Here is a 21,320-nt window from a genome sequence, read left to right as displayed (position 1 = left end):
CAGCATGAATCACATTTTCCTCCCAAGTCTGGTGTCCGAATATTTCCGGTACGTCCTTCATGATTTCCTGTTTCCTGATACAATCTTGCTGCCCGCCGCCCGTTGCCATTTGCCTTTTCGTAAGTAAACATCATATCTGTAAGCTGTATCACAGCCACTACAAGCTGAGTCAGAAAGACAAGTGCGCTAGGGCATGGTGTGTGAGGAACAGCACCGCCCTCTAGGAGACCGCGCATACTGGAGCTGTGGCTGCGTGGTAGAGCGCCTATTACACTGCCGTCTCTGTAACAAAGTAAGATTGAATGAATGGTCTCTGGCATGGAAACCGTGCATTTCCGGAAATACATTCATTAGACCATTTTTGTTCCGTATCCTCTTATCCATTAATCCCTAGAGTTTGTACACGGTGGAAAAAATCTCCCTGTACGTTGGCGTGCTAAGTAGAGGTATATTATCTAATACGAGTTAATCGTAAGAAAGACGAAGACGAATACGACGAGTTCGTTGCGAAAGGAGAACTGCTACTTGTTGAGGGCCAGAATTGAGGACGACGCAGTAAAATGACAAGTGAAGCAATCCTTCCTCCTAAAAAGTAATATTACACATGGTAGCCACGCTATGCAAGATGCCGGTGTTCATTTTTTTTTATTCGTCGTGTTCCGTAGATCCCATCAACAAGGTGACACATCAGGTATGTGGAACGAATCAAGGTATACATTAACATGACACTATGGTGTGCGTACTGTAAGACCTTCTGTACACACACCATCAGATTATTTGCCTTGTCACTCTAACGAAGTAGGCGAGTGTCAGCAATATGTCTCGTGGTCTCATCGTGGCGTGTTTATCTTCTGCCGTTAGGTCAGACGATAGAAATGCCACTTGTACGCTTAGAGTAGCAGATTGACGGTGACCAACTTTAAACAGAACTTGATTAATTTTCACACACATTTATTAAAATAATAACAAGCATAGAAATTACTTAACTAGATTCTGGATGCTATTTACAATTGACAATCTGAAGTTCCTTTGGTCTTGGTACGTTAATCTTATTCTCACATATCTCTGATACTTGACAAAGTGTCTATTCATTTATCTACTGGCTATGTACGGGAATATGATAATCTTACTAGGCGCAGACTGAAACTTGACTACAGACTAATGCAGACTGGTACAGACTAATGCAGACTGACTAATCGGAGGTCTGTACACTCGTTGTGATACCTCGAGCGTTCAGGTATCACTGCGCGAGTGTGATCCGCGAGGAGAAAAGGTTCTACGTTAGCAGCAATCTCATTGGCTGCGAGACATATTAATTCGCGGATCGGTGGAAGCAGAATTTGGTCCGTCTCTAAGGCAGTGCCATCTCGTAGTGTGGAGACGGACGAGCGCTGCGCCTGCGCTGTAGTGTTTAGCGGGGCACGCTCTAGTGGGAAAGTTGTGTACACGCTGGCTACACAGAACTATGTACACAACAGACACAAATACATCATCGAAACGATGTATTCTATTAACAACAAACTACCATTATACTGCTTAATGCTATTCACACTAATGCCATCTACATTTAATTGAGTGAATTAGTAAGGCAGCCGCTTGGAAGATGCTTCTGGCTTCTCAGTTATACTATATAGTTTCTGTTCAACTGTTAAAAGTAGTTTGGTATTTACCTGATTACAAATGAGTTTTTTGAAATAAAATATTTTTACGTATAAAATATTGAGTCCTGTTTACAGTTGGTCCGCACACAAAGCGCACGTTACCAATACGTTTCAAAAAGCCACCCGCGAAAATGCGATTATTTAGGGGTCATGCGTCGGGTTCTGTTCACTGGTTCGTTGATTGCTTTGGGGGAGGGAACCAAACCGTGAGGTCATCGGTCCCATCCTCTTTCACAGGAGCGATCCCGCCATTTACATGAAGTGATTTATGGAAATCACGGAAAACCTAAATTAGGATGGCCGGATGTGGGTTGGAACCGGGTCCAGTGTGCTAATCACTATGCCACCCCCTTTCCCGGTGGATTCCATTGAACTCCAGGAGTCAAATGGCTTGGATAGGCCTTGGCCTAGCGACAATTTGTACACCTATCGGAACGATGGACATATTGTAGCTACCGTACAGGACAGCATCAAAATTTAAACATTTACACTTCCTCCAGCCCAGAGGAATTCAGCAAATCGGTTGGATCTTTTGCATTAGATGTGACCGAATTTGCTAGAATAACCTCGTGTTCCGCTAGGTGGTCTTTTAGCCAACCAAGAAGGCAGTTGGCGAACCCTCCACTTCGGCGCAAGCAGTTCAGAATACTTTCATCTATATCTACATCTAGGTTGATATTCTGAAAAAACTCACACTTAGTGCCCAGCGGAGGGTTCATCGAACCATCATTTCTCTATTATTTCACTCTCGAACAGCGCGCAGAAAAAATGGCCACCTACACATCTCCATGCAAACTCTGATCTCTCTTATTTTATTATGATGATCGTTTCTCCCTATGTAGGTCGGCTTCAATAACATATTTTCGCTTTCGGAGGAGAAAGTTGGTGATTGAAATTTCGTGGGAAGATCCGGCCGCAACGAGAAACGGTTTTGTTTTAATGATGTCCACCCCAAATGCTGTGTCATGGCCGCGATAGCCTGTCCCCTACTTCTCGATAACACAAAACGTGCTGCTGTTCTTCGAACTTTCTCCATGCACTCGTGCCTGGTAAGGATCCCACACCGCGCAGCAGTACTCCAAAAATTGACGGAAAAGCTTAGTATAGGCAGTCTCTTTAGTTGACCTGCTGCATCGTCTTAGTGTTCTGCCTTTCCCATTACATTTTCTATGTGTTCTTTCCAATTTACGACTCGGCTGTCTTTGGTGACATGAGTTGCGTGAACAGCATAGTTGCCTGGAAGGAATGTAATGTTGCTGATAGAATAAAACAGATGTCATAGGTGGTTATGGGATCCAACAGACGGATAGCACAAATGCTGATAGAAAAGCAAATTGATTGGTAGAAAATTGCCGGAACAGGCGAAAGTCAATCTGCGGATGTGAGTAAGAAATCAGTAGATGCTTGCGTCGGACAGGTACGGAGTGAATAAGAGAAAGCACTGTAGTTCTTTTCGTTAAAACGGAAAAATCACAATAAATTTTCTTGAAAGTAAAAAATAACGAATATGTGTCTGGTATGCTCATTTGTATCAAAAAACACAAAAGATCTAATCATCATCGCTGGTTGCGTTCATGAATATTGTGTTGGAGATAAAAATGGTTTAGAGTTAATCAGTCCAGCTGCCCTGCGACATACTATATAGCATATTTTATCCATTATATGTGACTGGTGGTGTGTATATTCGAATTTAACTTTTCATCCCTCCTATATTACTGTCATTATCTTCGCTCTATGAAATTTAATAAAATTTTTGAAGCGCACCGCATACTTCAGTGGAGACTTTAGAGACTATCTGAGACTTTTTTTGGTTAAACGATTTGGCCTTTGTCCGCCCCTAGTAGCTGAGAGTTCAGCGCGACGGAATGTCATACCAAATGGCCGGGGTTCGATTCCCGGCTGGGTCGGAGATTTTCACCGCTCGGTTACTGGTTGTTGTCCTTCTCATCATCATTTCATCTCCATCGATACGAAAGTCGTCCAAGAGGCGTCAACTCGAAAGACCTGCACCAGGCCTACGGAAGCCCTAGGCACACGGCGTTTATTGCCCTTTAGCAGCTATCTGAGACAGAAATACGATACACTATACGCAAACTGAAGGGAGATCCCTGCTGTCAGATGCAATAGGACACTGCGCGAGATCAGCGGTGACGAGCAAAAATGTTTACCACATCGTGCAGTTACTAAAGCGCTGTGTCCCCCACAACGCAGTGGTTACCCCACGTCCGTAATAAGCAGGAGACCCCAGGTTCGAATCCTAGTCCGGTACACATTTTCACTCGTCGCCGCTGATTCCGCTTAATGACCTGCTGCAGCTGACAGCAGTGATCCTCGTTCAAGTTTCATACAGTGGTTTACAGCTATGGGATCTACATCTACATCTAGATCTACATGTAGATTTATACTCCGCAAGCCACCCAACGGTGTGTGGCGGAGGGCACTTTACGTGCCACTGTCATTACCTCCCTTTCCTGTTCCAGTCGTGTATGGTTCGCGGGAAGAACGACTGTCGGAAAGCCTCCGTGCGCGCACCGAATCTCTCTAATTTTACATTCGTGATCTCCTCGGGAGGTGTAAGTAGGGGGAAGCAATATATTCGATACCTCATCCAGAAACGCACCCTCTCGAAACATGGACAGCAAGCTACACCGCGATGCAGAGCGCCTCTCTTGTAGAGTCTGCCACTTGAGTTTGCTAAACATCTCCGTAACGCTATCACGCTTACCAAATAACCCTGTGACGAAACGCGCCGCTCTTCTTTGGATGTTCTCTATCTCCTCCATCAATCCGATGAGCAACTCTCAAGTATAGGTCGAACGAGTGTTTTGTAAGCCACCTCCTTTGTTGATGGATTATATTTTCTAAGGACTCTCCCAATGAATCTCAACCTGGTACCCGCCTTAGCAACAGTTAATTTTATGTGATCATTCCACTTCAAATCGTTCCGCACGCATACTCCCAGATATTTTACAGAAGTAACTGCTACCAGTGTTTGTTCCGCTATCATATAATCATACAATTAAGGATACTTCTTTCTATGTATTCGCAATGCATTACATTTGTCTACGTTAAGGGTCAGTTGCCACTTCCTGCACCAAGTGCCTATCCTCTGCAGATCTTCCTGCATTTCGCTACAATTTTCTAATGCTGCAACTTCTCTGTATACTACAGCATCATCCGCGAAAAGCCGCATCGAACTTCCGACACTATCTACTAGGTCATTTATATATATTGTGAAAAGCAATGGTCCCATAACACTCCCCTGTGGCACGCCAGAGGTTACTTTAACGTCTGCAGACGTCTCTCCATTGAGAACAACATGCTGTGTTCTGTTTGCTAAAAATTCTTCAATCCAGCCACACAGGTGGTCTGATATTCCGTAGGCTCTTACTTTGTTTATCAGACTACAGTGCGGAACTGTATCGAACACCTTCCGGAAGTAAAGGAAAATGGCATCAACCTGGGAGCCTGTACCTAGTATTTTCTGGGTCTCATGAACAAATAAAGCGAGTTGGGTCTCACACGATCGCTGTTTCCGGAATCTATGTTGATTCCTACAGAGTAGATTCTGGGTTTCCAGAAACGACATGATACGCGAGCAAAAAACATGTTCTAAAATTCTACAACAGAACGACGTCAGAGATAAAGGTCTATAGTTTTGCGCATCTGCTCGACGACCCTTCTTGAAGACTGGGACCACCTGTGCTCTTTTCCAATCATTTGGAACCTTCCGTTCCTCTAGAGGCTTGCGGCACACGGCTGTTAGAAGGGGAAAGTTCTTTCGCGTACTCTGTGTAGAATCGAATTAGTATCCCAATGTACTATCCACTGTTGAGTGACTTCAGTTGCTTTTCTATTCCTTGGACACTTATTTCGATGTCAGCCATTTTTTCGTTTGTGCGAGGATTTAGAGAAGGAACTGCAGTGCGGTCTTCCCCTGTGAAACAGCTTTGGAAAAAAGGTGTTTGGTATTTCAGCTTTACGAGTGTCATCCTCTGTTTCAATGCCATCATCATCCTGGAGCGTCTGTTTTTTCGAAGGAACAGACACTACGCATTCAAATGATACATCCACTAAGGGAAACGTCTGCAGTTGCTACTAATCGGAGAGGAAATAGCAGTTTTCCTTTATGCTGGTCGTCGGCAATCAGTGCTCACCTTTGGAATTTTCTCCTGGCTTGGTAATTAGGAGACAGCGAGAAACGTCAACAGACCTATGTGCAAGGATTTCGAAGAATGCTACGTAAATCTGAAAGTCGTGTTACTTGCACAACATCGACGAATCGGACGCTTACATATAAATTCCGACATCCAAGTTCTTTTTGTACGCTGCTTTTACTTACTTCGTCAAAAACAGCGCACTTTCGATACAGAACAATCGTCTCCCAATGCCAAAGTTGTGCAGTTTAATTACCACCTTGCAAAAATAGGTCCAGGTAATTAATTTCTTCATATCTGCAGCTGCATGTCTGGAATCCTTGCGTCAGAGAATCTCTTAGCGCATCCCAATGTTAAAGCTCGGGGTGTGCATAAATTATCTTTACAGTTGAAGACTTAAACAACTTTAAAACTATACTAGATATTAATAAGTGGTCTCCATCATGTTATAAGATAACTCATCTTCTGCCGGCCGGTGTGGCCGTGCGGTTCTAGGCGCTACAAAAAAATGGCTCAGAGCACTATGGGACTCAACTGCTGAGGTCATTAGTCCCCTAGAACTTAGAACTAGTTAAACCTAACTAACCTAAGGACATCACACACATCCATGACCGAGGCAGGATTCGAACCTGCGACCGTAGCGGTCTCGCGGTTCCAGACTGCAGCGCCAGAACCGCGCGGCCACTTCGGCCGGCTAGGCGCTACAGTCTGGAGCCGAGCGACCGCTACGGTCGCAGGTTCGGATCCTGCCTCGGGCATGGATGTGTGTGTTGAGGTTAGTTAGGTTTAATTAGTTATAAGTTGTAGGTGACTGATTACCTCAGAAGTTAAGTCGCATAGTGCTCAGAGCCATTTGAACAATTTTGAACTCATCTTCCAGGTGATGCAATTTTGACTCAGAAGTGACCCTGAAAACCTGATACAATGTGGACGCTACATGAGAAAGATCAGTGTGTGGAGTGGTTCACACAGACGACGTCCGACACGCAAGCGCAGCGAAACTTTCCAACACGGTATGGGGGGCAACTAACCACCACCACGTCGTTTATGGAGACAGTAGTGGTCCCCGTAAAAAGGCTGCGAGTCGCCCATCTGTATCAGGCGCCAACGTGGACTATGTACGGCAGGTGGCTGTAAAGCGTCCGACGAAACCAGGGCGTACGGCTGCCAGAGAGGTGGAAACGAGACGGTCGACAGTGCACAATCTCTAGCATCAGAGGTCCAGCTGCTTCAGGCATTAAGGGCTCAGCAGGAACAGGCTGCAGTGGATGTGCTAAGCAAGATTGACGATAGCAATGACTTTTTGAAAAAGACTTGTTTCTCCGATGGGGCAACGTTTCAATCCTGCAAACAATTCAGTTTCGTATATGGTGTTCGCAGCACCCTCATGCTGCACGTCAAATGGAAGGATAGAGCCCAAAGATGAATATCTGGTGCGGACTAATGCACAACTGCATCATTGGTCCATTCTTTTTCATCGAGTCTGCCGTCAACGGCGGTCATTATCTCGACGTTCTACAAGAGTTTGCTGTGTTACAATTGGAACCCCTGTAACCTGATTTCATATTCCAACGTGATGGAGGACACCACCCTACTGGCCTCTAAATATCCATTAGTTTCTAGGCGAAAGATAGTATTGGACGAGATGGCCAAATTCGGTGTCCGCCACGATCCCCTGCCTTCACACCACTAGAATCCTGGCTGTGCGTTTTATAAGGGATCTGGTGTACCGAACGAAGGTTAGAAACCTACAGGACGTGTAGGCGCGCATTCGCAGTGCATTTGAACACGCCACTGTGGAGATCTTGAATCGTACACGGAGAGAAATGGCATTCCAAGCAGATGTTATATGTGCCGCTAAGGTTGCACAAGTGGATGTGTATGAATGAGGAAACAAAATTTTTCAATTATCTTTCACATGTTCAAAACCGTATGTTGATATCTAGTATAGTTAAAAAGTATTAAAGTCTCAAGCTGTAAATATAAATTATGGACACCCTGTACGGGACCGTCCAGGATTTCGTTTCCTGCATTGAAGGACAACAACGCTGCAGTTTCTTCGTGTGAACGGCGACAGTGTACGGCAGTATGACACAGATGACGCAATGTTCAGGCGCACACGCTGTCGGCGTGTTAATTTAAGTCTGAATGGCCAACAACAAACTAGCAGACCATTCCTCTCTGATGACCGCGGAATCGCGTGAGGAGTGGAGCCCTGCTGCTCGCAGACAGGTGTATCACAATCGAAGCAACAGTGGAGAAAGAGAAAAATCTGTCATGCATTAGCTTTCAACATCCTGCACGGCACTTTGTGCGTGACAAATGTCGCCAGCCACTGGATTCCTAAACAGCTGACATCCATTCTAAAACACTGCCATACCGAGACCGTTTCAGAGGTGTTGCTGGCTTTTGAGTGGTGACATTACCAATCCAGCTGATTTCATTATCTGCCCAGTCACGAAGGTCTAATGCTGGGCTTATATGTTGTGTATAACTTCGCAAACAGTGGTAAGGGGAGGTGGACTACAGAGTAGGGTGGCAACTGTCGCCGTAGGAAATCTGGACAGCAGCTGAAATTATTAGTGTACAAATTAAGACAGAAAGCAGAAGTATGGAAGTCTGCAGGCTTCCGTGGCCGTTGTCACTGAATTTAAAATCTTCTGGGTTATTAGGCCGCGTCATGTTTCTTCTAAAATGTTTGACGTTTCGACCCCTCTGCTCCGATCTTCCTCAGGACCTTTTGGCGTCCACTACAGCTAGAAAACTGTCAGAGACAAGTGTCGCGTCGACATATAAAAGAGGAGTTTTCTGGCGTTCCTGCTGGAGAAGTCATAGTATTGGTTAAAATTCATATGGCTACCATTGGTGGGCCATAGTCATAGGCTAATACAGAAGAAGAGACGTTGGTAGCTCATCTCCTGTGGATACCATTGGTGGTCATCGTCATTGGATAGAAAGGCACACTTATGCTGGAGAAGGGTTATTGGTTGAAATGCCTGCTACCGCTATTGGTTGGTCGTCATCAGTGGCTAGATATGAAACGGACAGAGCAAGATAGGGGGAATGTTTACCCAAAATATTATTGTCCGCCGAGGTGACTTGCAGCGCGTTGTTTATGCCGCTCACACACCGCGGCCGAGTATTTACTTCCTCGATGGCGGGGAGCCACGATGCCGGAAGCCTATAGCCGTCCTCTCTATTGAAATTAGACGAATTCTTAGAAATTTCAACCGCTTCTCGGACCTTTCTTCTATAAATGTTTGTTTCTTTAGCCAGTACACGTACGTTATTAAAATCGGTGTCAGAGCCACAGTTCTCGTGATGTTCCGCTACTGCCGATTTTGCACTTTGTTTTAGCCGCATGTGCCGTTCGTGTTCCTTAATGCGTTCTTTAACAGTTCTTCCCGTTTCGCCTATATACACTTTGCCGGAGCCATATGACACTTGATAGACGCCTGCATTGTGGAGGTAATCAATTGCATCCGTTTTCCGTCGGAAAAGTCTTTTATTTTGATTTGACTAAAGAAAGATGTCTGAATACCATTTTTCTTTAAAATTCTGCTCATGCGGTCAGTGACCCCAGAAGCGAACGGTAACCTGACGGAGTGAGAAGGCGGTTCGTCGTTATTCTTATTAGCGGTATAAATATTCTGCCTAAAAGCCCTGTCGATTAAATAACTATCATACCCATTTGCCTTCAATGTCCTCTTTAAAAAATTCAGAAAGCAGAAGGTTTAGTTAACTTCTATTTCTCGAAGAGAACGAAGACGCATTAGAAATATTGCAGCAAGAATTAGGATCCTGATATCAGTGTCAACATGGATGAGACTACTGTGTGGTGTCCCTTGGCGAAGAGGCTCCAACTGGGAGTGGACTGCACGGCTGTCCCCGACCACCCTATGTTGTGGCGGCAGAGAGCGCTCGTGGTACAGAGCCACTGGAGGTGTAACTCAACACAGACACGCACTATTCAGTCTGTCCAGTCCTGTGCAGTCGCTACTGGCGCCTAAAGGAAACATAAAATTCCGTTACCAACCGCAGAATGTACCACACTGTGACACCGGTACAAACGAGCAAAGCAACACAGGAACACTCGTGGACATCAGTGAAGAGCCAAGCACATTCGGACAAGGTGATGCTGAATGGTTTATAGGCCTGCCACAGTGTGCAGGTGTCAGATTATGCTCGTAATGGAACACTGTCAAGGAACATGTATTCCCAGAATCTCCTTGACGGCGTTAAGGGATGCTCTCAAGACAAAGCGTCATGTGAATAGCTCCAAAGTGAAGTTCCTGCTCCACAACAACGCTCTAGCTCATGCACGTGGCAATAGCCCCCAAATTTTCTTGGCATGGTGCCCTTTGTATCTCCGCCTTTCCTGGAATGAGCATTGTGTGGTAGGCATCTCTAGCATTACAAGATGATATTCCAGGTGAAAGTATTTGCCTGGAGTGTAGCCATGTATGGAAGTGAAACATGGACGATAAATAGTTTGAACAAGAAGAGAACAGAAGCTTTCGAAATGTGGTGCTACACAAGAATGCTGAAGATTAGATGGGTAGATCACGTAACTAATGAGGAGGTATTGAACAGGACTGGGGAGAAGAGAAGTTCGTGGCACAACTTGACTAGAAGAAGGGATCGGTTGGTAGGACATGTTATGAGGCATCAAGGGATTACCAATTTAGTATTGGAGGGCAGCGTGGAGGGTAAAAATCGTAGAGGGAGACCAAGAGATGAATACGCTAAGCAGATTCAGAAGGATGTAGGTTGCAGTAGGTACTGGGAGATGAAGAAGCTTGCACAGGATAGAGTAGCATGGAGAGCTGCATCAAACCAGTCTCAGGACTGAAGACCACGACAACAACAACATTCCAGATGGACAGTTTTCTGAATAACCAAAATGCCGACTTCTGCAACTAAGGTTTCCGCCAAGTCATTGATCGTTGGTAAAAACGTATCACATTGAAGGCTGAGTATGTAGAGAAACTCCGACACCCTCGCCGAGATTTGTGGTCGTACCTTAATGTCTCGAGTTGAAAATTAAAGTCGAAACGAAAGGTCTCACATGTCTAGGGTCCTAGCTGTGCCCATCCCTAGAACATCAAACTCCTCTGTCGCAGGTGTCTCCCTTTGGAATCAGCTACCCCGCACTCCGTACGCAACCCACTGCCCTGTTGCTTTTATGGAGAATCTTAAGCTTAAATGCAAGCCTGAAAGAAAGTACACAATTGACCACCCACAGCTGTGCGAAATACTTTCGAAATTAATTTCGTGATTGTTGATATGAACTGTATTATGTATAGATTGACAATTCTATAGCGACATATGAAAATATGTGTCGGACTAGGACTTGAACCCGGATCTCGCGCTTATCGCGAGCGGTCACCTGAATCACTTCTGCTATCTGTACACGCTCCCCGGACTGACTCACATCTCCATATCTCACATTATCTACATCCTTGTATCGTGATCCAGTAAATTCATCACGTAATGCTCAAAAGCTTATTCAGATTCCCGCAACAGGTGGCCGGCCGAAGTGACCGTGCGGTTAAAGGCGCTTCAGTCTGGAACCGCGTAACCGCTACGGTCGCAGGTTCAAATCCTGCCTCGGACATGCATGTGTGTGATGTCCTTAGGTTAGTTAGGTTTAATTAGTTCTAAGTTCTAGGCGACTGATGACCTCAGAAGTTAAGTCGCATAGTGCTCAGAACCATTTGAACCACTTGAACCGCAGCAGGTAGAACGAGACAAAGAGGAATGCAGACCAATGTCGGTATCCGCGTGTGCCTGCCTAGGTGAGCATTAGGTGACGAATTTACTGTGCTGGGATGTAAGCATGTAGATAGTATGATATATGGAAATTTTGGTCTATCTGGGGAACGTGTACGGAGAGCAGTAGTGCCTAAGGCAATCAGTGGGAAATCCGTGTATGAGTCTCGGTGAGGCACAAATTTCCACATGAGAGTATTGGGTAATAGACCTATACCTAATACAATTGATCTTAAGCCAGCACTTCATCACCCTAATAATGTTTCGACATTAATTAACATATACAGCTAGTTTCCCTGTGTCAGACAGTAAGGCAAATACTGCCATCTTCTCCCAGCTCCCATTCTTTCCATTTTGGTTTCGTAATCAGTCACCTGACTTTCTTTTCCCCTCTCCTCGTCAATTGTGTTTTACCAAGTTCGTCTGTCTCTCCTTCTACCAACCTTCTCTCATGTCCACTGCCGCAAGTACTCATAAATGGCTCTGAGCACTATGGGACTTAACATCTGTGGTCATCAGTCCCCTAGAACTTAGAACTACTTAAACCTAACTAACCTAAGGACATCACACACATCCATGCCCGAGGCAGGATTCGAACCTGCGACCGTAGCAGTCGTGCGGCTCTGAACTGAGCGCCTAGAACCGCTAGACCACCGCGGCCGGCAAGCACTCATAGTTTGACACTGAGGTGACGTAAATCATGGGATAGCGATATGGCGGCAGCATCACGTACACAAGGGATAAAAGGGCAGTGCATTGGCGGAGTTATCGTTTGTATTCATGTGATTCATGTTAAAGGGTTTCCGACGTCATAATTACAGCCCCACGACGGGATTTAACAGAGATTTAACACGGAATGTTAGGTGTGCCTGGACGCATGGGACATTCCATATAGCAATTCGCTAGGGAATTTAATATTCCGAGATCGACAGTGTTAACAGTGTTTCAGGCATTACCCTTGATGGCGGACAACGCAATGGTCGACGGCCTTCACTTAACGACCGAGAACAGTGGAGATTGTGTAGAGTTGTCAGTGCTAACAGACAAGCAATACTGCGTGAAACAACCCCCGAAATAAGTGTGGGACATACGATGAACGTATCCTTCAGGACAGTTCGGCGCAGTGTGGCGTTAATTGTGGTGTCACCGCCAGACACCACACTTGCTAGGTGGTAGCCCTTAAATCTGCCGCGGTCCGGTAGTATACGCCGGACCCGCGTGTCGCCACTGTCAGTGATTGCAGACCGAGCGCCACCACACGGCAGGTCTAGAGAGACGTCCTAGCACTCGCCCCAGTTGTACAGCCGACTTTGCCATAGGTGGATTACTGACAAACTACACTCTCATTTGCCGAGACGATAGTTAGCATAGCCTTCAGCTACGTCATTTGCTACGACCTAGCAAGGCACCATTACGAGTTTATATTGAGATTGTAATTCATGTATCAACAAGAGCGATGTTCTCCAATTACGGATTAAAGTTAAGTATTCCAGCAACTACGTTCTTTTCTTCATAGTATAATACCTTGCTCCAGACCTCACTCCAGTCTGCGTGAGCTTAAACTCGTGCATTTCGGCCTCCTCTAGCAACACGGTGTTGGCTCTTCTGCCAACACATCATTAATGAGCTACAGCAGCAAACGGCCGACGTGAGCGCCTTTGCTAACAGCACGACATTACCTGAAGCACCTCTCCCGGGCCCGTGACCATATCGGTTGGACCCGAGACGACTGGAAAACCGTGGCCTGGTCAGATAATCACGATTTGTTGGTGAGAGCTGCTGGCAGGGTTCGTGTGTGGCGCAGACCCCAGGTTGTCAATAAGGAACTTTGCAAGCTGGTGGCTGATCCATAATGCTGTTGGCTGTGTTTACATGGAATTCATTGCATCCTCTGATACAATTGAAACGATCATTGACTAGAAATGGTTATTTTCGGCTACCTGGAGACCATTTCAAATCATTAATGGCCTTAATACAACCAGACAACGTCGGAGTTTTTATCGATGACATTGCGCCATGTCACCGAACCACAGTTGTTTGTGAGTGATTTGAAGAACATTCTAGACAATTAGAGCGAATGATTTGGCCACCCACATCGCCCGGCATGGATCCCATCGAATATTTGTGGGACATAATCAGGAGGTCAGGTCCTGCGCAAAATCCTGCACCGACAACAATTCCGCAATTACGTATGGCTGTAGAGACAGCATGGATCAATATTTCGGCGGGGTCTCCCAGCGACGTGTTGAGCCCAGGTCGCGTAGAGCTGCTGTACTACAGGAGGTACGACACGATCTCATGAGGTACACCATAACGTTTATCACCTCACTGTAAATCTGATTTCTTAAAATTTGTCTTAATTTTTGACGTCTCATAAACGAACGTAAACCGTCACTTTTATCCTGCACTGTTTTTAAATTGTGTTCTGTATTAAATGTAGCTCATAAAACGCTTATATTAAAGAATGTAACGTAAAGTACGTGCAATGAGTGGTTATTTGTAAGACAGGATCTCGTCGCCCTAATCTCGTCAGGTTAAGTCAATAAATAAATAAATAATGCTACATGGCTTCGGCCTGGACTATTACTGCAACAAATGTCTTCATGTTACATTTCTACTGAAAAAATCTATCACTCTTGGGTATCGTCGTGCTGCGTTTATACGACATATCTCTAAAGTAAAGCCTGGAGTCGGCGTTTGTTACCAGTTCCTTTCCAGGACTGTGAGTCGTGGACTTACGACGCGGAACCAACTTTATAATCTGAACAGTGGTACATGCACCGAACGTCATCAATTATTTGTTGGATATATTCCAGTCTCTGTCTTCTCCTACAGTTTTTACGCTCTACAGCTTCAAGTAGAGTTGAAGTTATTCCTGGAATGCCTCATCACATGTCCTGTCATTTTGTCTCTTCTTCTTGTCACAAGTTTTCATATGTTCTGTTCCTTTACTATTCTGCGGAGAACCTCCTCATTTGCTGTCAATCAACCTCATTTTCTACATCCTTCTGCATCATCATGCGTCAGGACGGGTATTCATTGGACAAATATATTATGCTAGAACTGACATGTGATTACATTTTCACGCAATTTGGGTGCACAGATCCTGAGAAATCAGTACCGAGAACAACCACCTCTGGCCGTAATAACGGCTTTGATGCGCCTGGCCACTGAATCAAACAGAGCTTGGATGGCGTGTACAGGTACAGCTGCGCATGCAGCTTCAACACGATACCACAGTTCATCAAATGTAGTGACTGGCGTATTGTGACGAGCCAGTTGCTCGGCCACCATTGACCAGACGTTTTCAATTGGTGAGAGATCTGGAGAACGTGCTGGCCAGGGCAGCAGTCGAACATTTTCTATATCCAGAATGGCCCGTACAGGACCTGCAACAAGCGGCCGTGCATTATCCTGCTGAAATGTAGGGTTCGCAGGGATCAAATGAAGGATAGACCTACGGGTCGTAACACATCTGAAGTGTAACGTCCACTGTTCAAAGTGCCGTCAATGCGAACAAGAGGTGACCGAGACGTGTAACCAGTGGCACCCCATACGATCACGCCGGGTGATACGCCAGTATGGCGATGACGAACACACGCTTCCAATGTGCGTTCACCGCGATGTCGCCAATCACGGATGCGACCATCATGATGCTGTAAACCGAACTTGGATTCATCCAAAAAATGACGCTTTGCCATTCGTGCATCCAGGTCTGTCGTTGAGTACACCATCGCAGGCGCTCCTGTCTGTGATGGAGCGTCAAAGGTGACCGCAGCCACGGTCTCCGAGCTGATAGTCCATGCTGCTGCAAACGTCGTCGAACTGTTCGTGCAGATGGTTGCTGTCTTGCAAACGTCCCCATCTGTTGACTCGGGGATCGAGACGTGGCTGCACAGCCATGTGGATAAAATGCCTGTCATCTCGACTGCTAGTGATACGAGGCCATTGGGATCTAGCATGGCGTTCCGTATTGCCCTCCTAAACCCATCGATTCCATATTATGCTAACAGTCATTGGATCTCGACCAACGCGAGCAGCAATGTCACAATACTATAAACCGCAATCGCGATAGGCTACATCCGACCTTTATCAAAGTGGGAAACGTGATGGTACGCATTTCTCCTCCTTACACGAGGCATCACAACAACGTTTCACCAGACAACGCCGGTCAACTGCTGTTTGTGTATGAGAAATCAGTTGGAAGCTTTCCTCATGTAACCACGTTGTAGGTGTCGCAACCGCCGCCAACCTTGTGTGAGTGCTCTGAAAAGCTAATCATTTGCATATCGCAGCATTTTCTTCCTGTCGGTTAAATTTCACGTCTGTAGCACGTCATCTTCGTGATGTAGCAATTTTAATGGGCAGTTGTGTACATTATCATGTTCTGCAGAAATGATTATCCTTTGGACCATGTGTGTTTTCGGGTTCGAGATCAACATCGATATCACAGTGCAACACCACGAACCGGCAAAATGTGCCTGCGGCTCTCGTCATTGCTATAAACCGAAAGTAATGGATCAGTGTCAGTTGAGCAGACGTGCAAAATGCCTCGTAGATGTCTGCGCGAACCATACTATGAAAGCAGCCAGACTGAAAAAGGGCGCATTATTGGCACGAGGGAATGTGATGCATCTATCCGGGAAATTCCTGTTCGTGTGGGCCGAAGTGTTCTGGCAGTGCAACGGGTGTGTGCAGAATGGTTCAGGGAAGGCCGAAGAACAAGGCGAGAGGGTCAGATCGCACCACCCACATCACCCCTCGAGAGGATCGACATCTCATCCGAACGGCATTGCAGGATAGATCTGCGTCCTCCTCAGCTCTGGCGCATCAGTGGAATATTGTTACACATTGTGCACTATCAGGGGTGACAGTCTGTCGCCGTTTATTGCTGTCGTATTTTATCCGCGCTATGACTTCAGACATGTACACGCTCAACGTTCTAATCCACAGTGAATGGACTCTCGGTCGGTCGGCTGCTCTTGTCCCGTAGCCACGCGCCATCTAAATCGGCAAGTATGTACATTTTGCCTTGTAAATTTTAACCTAATGGAGAATAATAAGTGATTATCTCAACTGTCGTCATTCATTACAATCTGAATGGATTTGAACCATTATACAGTCGTCCTAAATATATTGTCATTCGGTACATTTACGCTTTACAATTTCGTACACTAACAATAGCCTTGAAATGATTGGTCGACATGAGTATCACTTTCGCTGCCTTCTGCATCTTCGTCACTGCATTTCATTTCAGCCATTATAATAGGCTCAGAAATCTCTAATGCTACTTGTAATTCTTCGCTGTGACCTACACGGTTTGAAGCAGATGATAAGTTAGGGCTACTGCAGAGTTTTCCTTGTTTCCAAGATGATTCCATCTATTTTTCTCAGAGAAAAATAGCAGTCCTTACCTGATTCGCTGGTTCCCTCCAAACTTTGCGAACACTAGAGGGAGAGGCGGAGGAGATAAGTGTTTAACGTCCCGTCGACAGCGAGGTCGTTAGAGACGGAGCACAAGCTGGGATTAGGGAAGGATGAAGAAGGAAATCGACCGTGCTACTTTAAAGGAACCATTCCGGAATTTGCCTTAGCGATTTAGGAAAATCACAGAAAACCTAAATCAGTATGGCTGGTCGCGGGTTTGAGCCGTCGTCCTCCCGAATGCGAGTCCTGTGTGCTGACCACTGCGCTACCACGGTCGGAACAGTAAGGGAGAGTGATATGATGGTTTTAACCAGAATATCAGAACTATAGAGGATGACCAATGATATATGCGTGCCGGGGAGGGGGAGCGAGAAGCGGTGGTGGTGGGGGGGGGGGGGGGGGGGAATGAGGAATGATTAAGCCCTGGCTGATAGTTTTACTCCCTAATAAAGTTCATAGCACTTCATGACAATATAATTAAACGTCCATTTTTGCTATTCCAGGCTTAATTCCGATATAACATACAATCTGTGCCGTATTTACTCTTGCATGAGTCAATTCGATTTTATTTAACTCAAAACACCAACGACAGGTCTCCGTTAACATGGAACAACAGAACTCTCAATGCTAACTGCAACGTCTGATGAAGACGCAACCGTATTAATAAATTGTCCACACGCAGCCCTATAAGACACAGTTCAGATAACATCTGAACAGCCCGTAAGTGATTCATAGATAGCAATGGCCTCTAAGCATAAGAAGTAGACTGAGTGAAGCACAGAGTGCAAAATTCCCTGGGGTCCAGCTGTGTAACAAGTTAAAATGCAAGCAACACATGTATCGACTAATCAAGAAGCCCAATTCAGCGGATTACATCGTTAGAAGCATCTACAATAGTGTTGAAGAATAGACAATGATATTGATTTATTTCACATAATTTCACTCCCAATCGCCTTATGGAGTTATTTTCTGGGCCTGTGGACATAAACCAATTAATCGTTTATTTAGCATAAGATAGTACGAAGAATACTGCATAAGGTAAACAACCGTATGTCTAATCCTTTTTAAAAGGATCACTTCCAAACATTTACTACGTTTACTAGGGTTTTGTCGCTGACAACACTGTTCAACAAAAAAAAACTTTTTTTCTATTTCTGAAAAAATACATTGTGATCCCAGATGTACTTCAAAACTGTTTTTAGTTTTTCTGTCAGGGACACTTTATGAGCAATTGCAATTTTACTACTCTTATCTGTTTCTGATATAGTGCAGCAAACATGAGGTGAAATTCGATAAACAAATTCACGTTTTTATGATGTTATATGTACATCCCATTAATGCAGGGTGAGATCTAACATATAAAACAGTAATCTTTGAGTATATGCTTTGAAGCATTTATTTGACATGAGACATTACAGAAAATTGACAAATAAATGAGCCATGGTATTGTAATGCACATCATTTTATCTCTTGTATTGTGAATCGTTCTCCTCTCAAATGATATTCCAGCAATAATCTGCTAACATAGAAGGTACCCACTTCCATTCATAACGCCTTTCTATGGTAGAAATGTCTTTATGGAACTTTTGCCATGTTCATCCGATACATCACTACAACTCTCTGTGAAATAGTCCAGATGAGAGTCCATCACATGTATCTTCAAAGACATATTGCACCCCAGATCTTGATATGTGTTGAACATGTCATTCACCATTGTTTTGTAGTTAGTAGCTGCTCTTCCTCCAAGGAAGTTTTCAGACACCATCTTGTAACAGTCTCATGCAGTCTTTCCTTTGTCAGTTAAACGTGCTTCAAAATTTGCATCTTTCTGCAGCTCCTTTATTTATGGGCCTACAAATACACCTTACTGTATTTTTGCAGCTGAAAGACGGGGGAGTCTGGTAGCTAGGCATGCAAACCCATTGCCAGTTGGATCCATGGCCTTTACGAATTGTTTCATTAGGCCAAGTTTGATGTGAAGTGGTGGAAGTAGTATATCTTGATAAGCTACCACACTTTCATGTTGCACATTCTTTTCGCCCACTTTCCATCTCCACGTAGGCCATTTCTTTTTCACGCAGAGAGAATTTCTGTCTCGACTACCCCACTCGCAAAGATAACAGGTATACTTTGTGTAGCCTTGTTGCATTCCCAGTACCATAGCAATTACTTTGAAATCTGCACATATTTTCCATTTGTATTCATTATACTATAATGATTTTGTAATGTTTGTATGCATTGTATTATAATGAATTCGTAATTCTGTTAGGTCAAGCTCGCGTAAACTACTGGAATAGAGGGTATTTTATTTCCCTTGTGGAGCAAAACAGTCTTGAGACTTGTTTTCAAGGCATCTATGAAAAGTCCTGTGAAATATAGGTGAAGTTTAACACTTCCATTAGGCCTCCAACGTCATTGCAAAATGGCAGTGCTCCGTCAGTAGCAAAATAGGAAATAAAGGCATGTTCTTTGTGTCTGAACACACTGATTTTAGTTCTTTGATGGAGTAGATTACCCTCTCATAATCTTGAACCAAGCAGCTGCGCCTGTTTACTTAGTCCTAGATCACGTACTAAATCATTTTAATCTGCTTGTGTTAACAAATTTGGCGATGACTCACTTGTGCAGTGGTATAAAGGATCATCATCTGTCACTCCGACTTTGACCTGGTGCTCTTGAAGGCACTTGAGGGATGGTCAGCATGTTGCACTGGCGTTCTCACTGAAATCAGGTCTGAGTAAACAAGGTGCCTCTTCGATGTTTTATTTGTAAAACCGTGAATTTTTGTTAAACCGAACTAACAATCAGTAACGTGGTCCTTTGGCTCTCTCCACACCACGGGCACAACGAACAACGCCATGTTCTCTTTACATCCCCAACACTGAATTAGTTTGCAGTAACATGTAACACAACAGAAATGTGGTGACCATTGTTTATCTTAGTCTCCGACCTCTACTCCAAAGTAAAGTTTATATGCTTTCTTTATGAGTGTTGAAATTTTCTTCCTATTTCTGACAAAGGTGAACTTCTCGCAGATGTTATTTTTTAAATAGGAACCCCCATTTTTTATTACTTATTCGTGTAGTACGTGAAGAAATGTGAATGTTTTAGTTGGACCTCTTTTTTCGCTTTGTGATAGATGACGCTGTAATAGTCACAAACGTATAAGTACGTGGTATCACGTAACACTCCCCCAGTGTGGACGGTATTTGCTTCGTGATACATCACTCGTGTTAAAATGGACCGTTTACCAATTGCGGAAAAGGTCGATATCGTGTTGATGTATGGCTATTGTGATCAAAATGCCTAACGGGCGTGTGCTATGTATGCTGCTCGGTATCCTGGACGACATCATCCAAGTGTCCGGACCGTTCGCCGGATAGTTACGTTATTTAAGGAAACGGGAAGTGTTCAGCCACATGTAAAACGTCAACCACGACCTGCAACAAATGATGATGCCCAAGTAGGTGTTTTAGCTGCTGTCGCGGCTAATCCGCACATCAGTAGCAGACAAATTGCGCGAGAATCGGGAATCTCAAAAACGTCGGTGTTGAGAATGCTACATAAACATCGATTGCACCCGTACCATATTTCTATGCACCAGGAATTGCATGGGTCGTGTACAATCAGTTCTGCCGCTGGGCACAAGAGAAATTACGGGAGGATGACAGATTTTTTGCACGCGTTCTATTTAGCGACGAAGCGTCATTCACCAACAGCGGTAACGTAAACCAGCATAATATGCACTATTGGGCAACGGACAACCTACGATGGCTGCGACCTTGGCGGGTTAATGTATGGTGCGGCATTATGGGAGGAAGGCCCCCATTTTATCGATGGCAATCTAAATGGTGCAATGTATGCTGATTTGCCACTCTACCGATGTTACTACAAGATGTTTCACTGCATGACAGAATGGCGATGTACTTCCAACATGATGGATGGATGTCCGGCACATAGCTCGCGTGCGGTTGAAGCGGTATTGAATAGCATATTTCATGACAGATGGATTGGTCGTCGAAGCACCATACCATGGCCCGCAGTTTCACCGGATCTGACGTCCCAGGATTTCTTTTTGTGGCAAAGTTGAAGGATATTTGCTATCGTGATCCACCTACAACTCCTGACAACATGGGTCAGCGCATTGTCAGTGCATGTGCAAACATTACGGAAGGCGAACTACTCGCTGTTGAGAGGAATGTCGTTACACGTACTGCCCAATGTATTGAGGTTGACAGACATCATTTTGAGCATTCATTGCATTAATGTGGTATTTATAGGTAATCCCGCTGTAACAGCATGC

Source organism: Schistocerca serialis, chromosome 10, assembly GCF_023864345.2.
Source record: "Schistocerca serialis cubense isolate TAMUIC-IGC-003099 chromosome 10, iqSchSeri2.2, whole genome shotgun sequence".
Lineage (NCBI taxonomy): Eukaryota > Metazoa > Arthropoda > Insecta > Orthoptera > Acrididae > Schistocerca > Schistocerca serialis.
The sequence above is the reverse complement of the archived record's forward strand: the minus strand, read 5'-3'. Positions refer to the sequence as shown.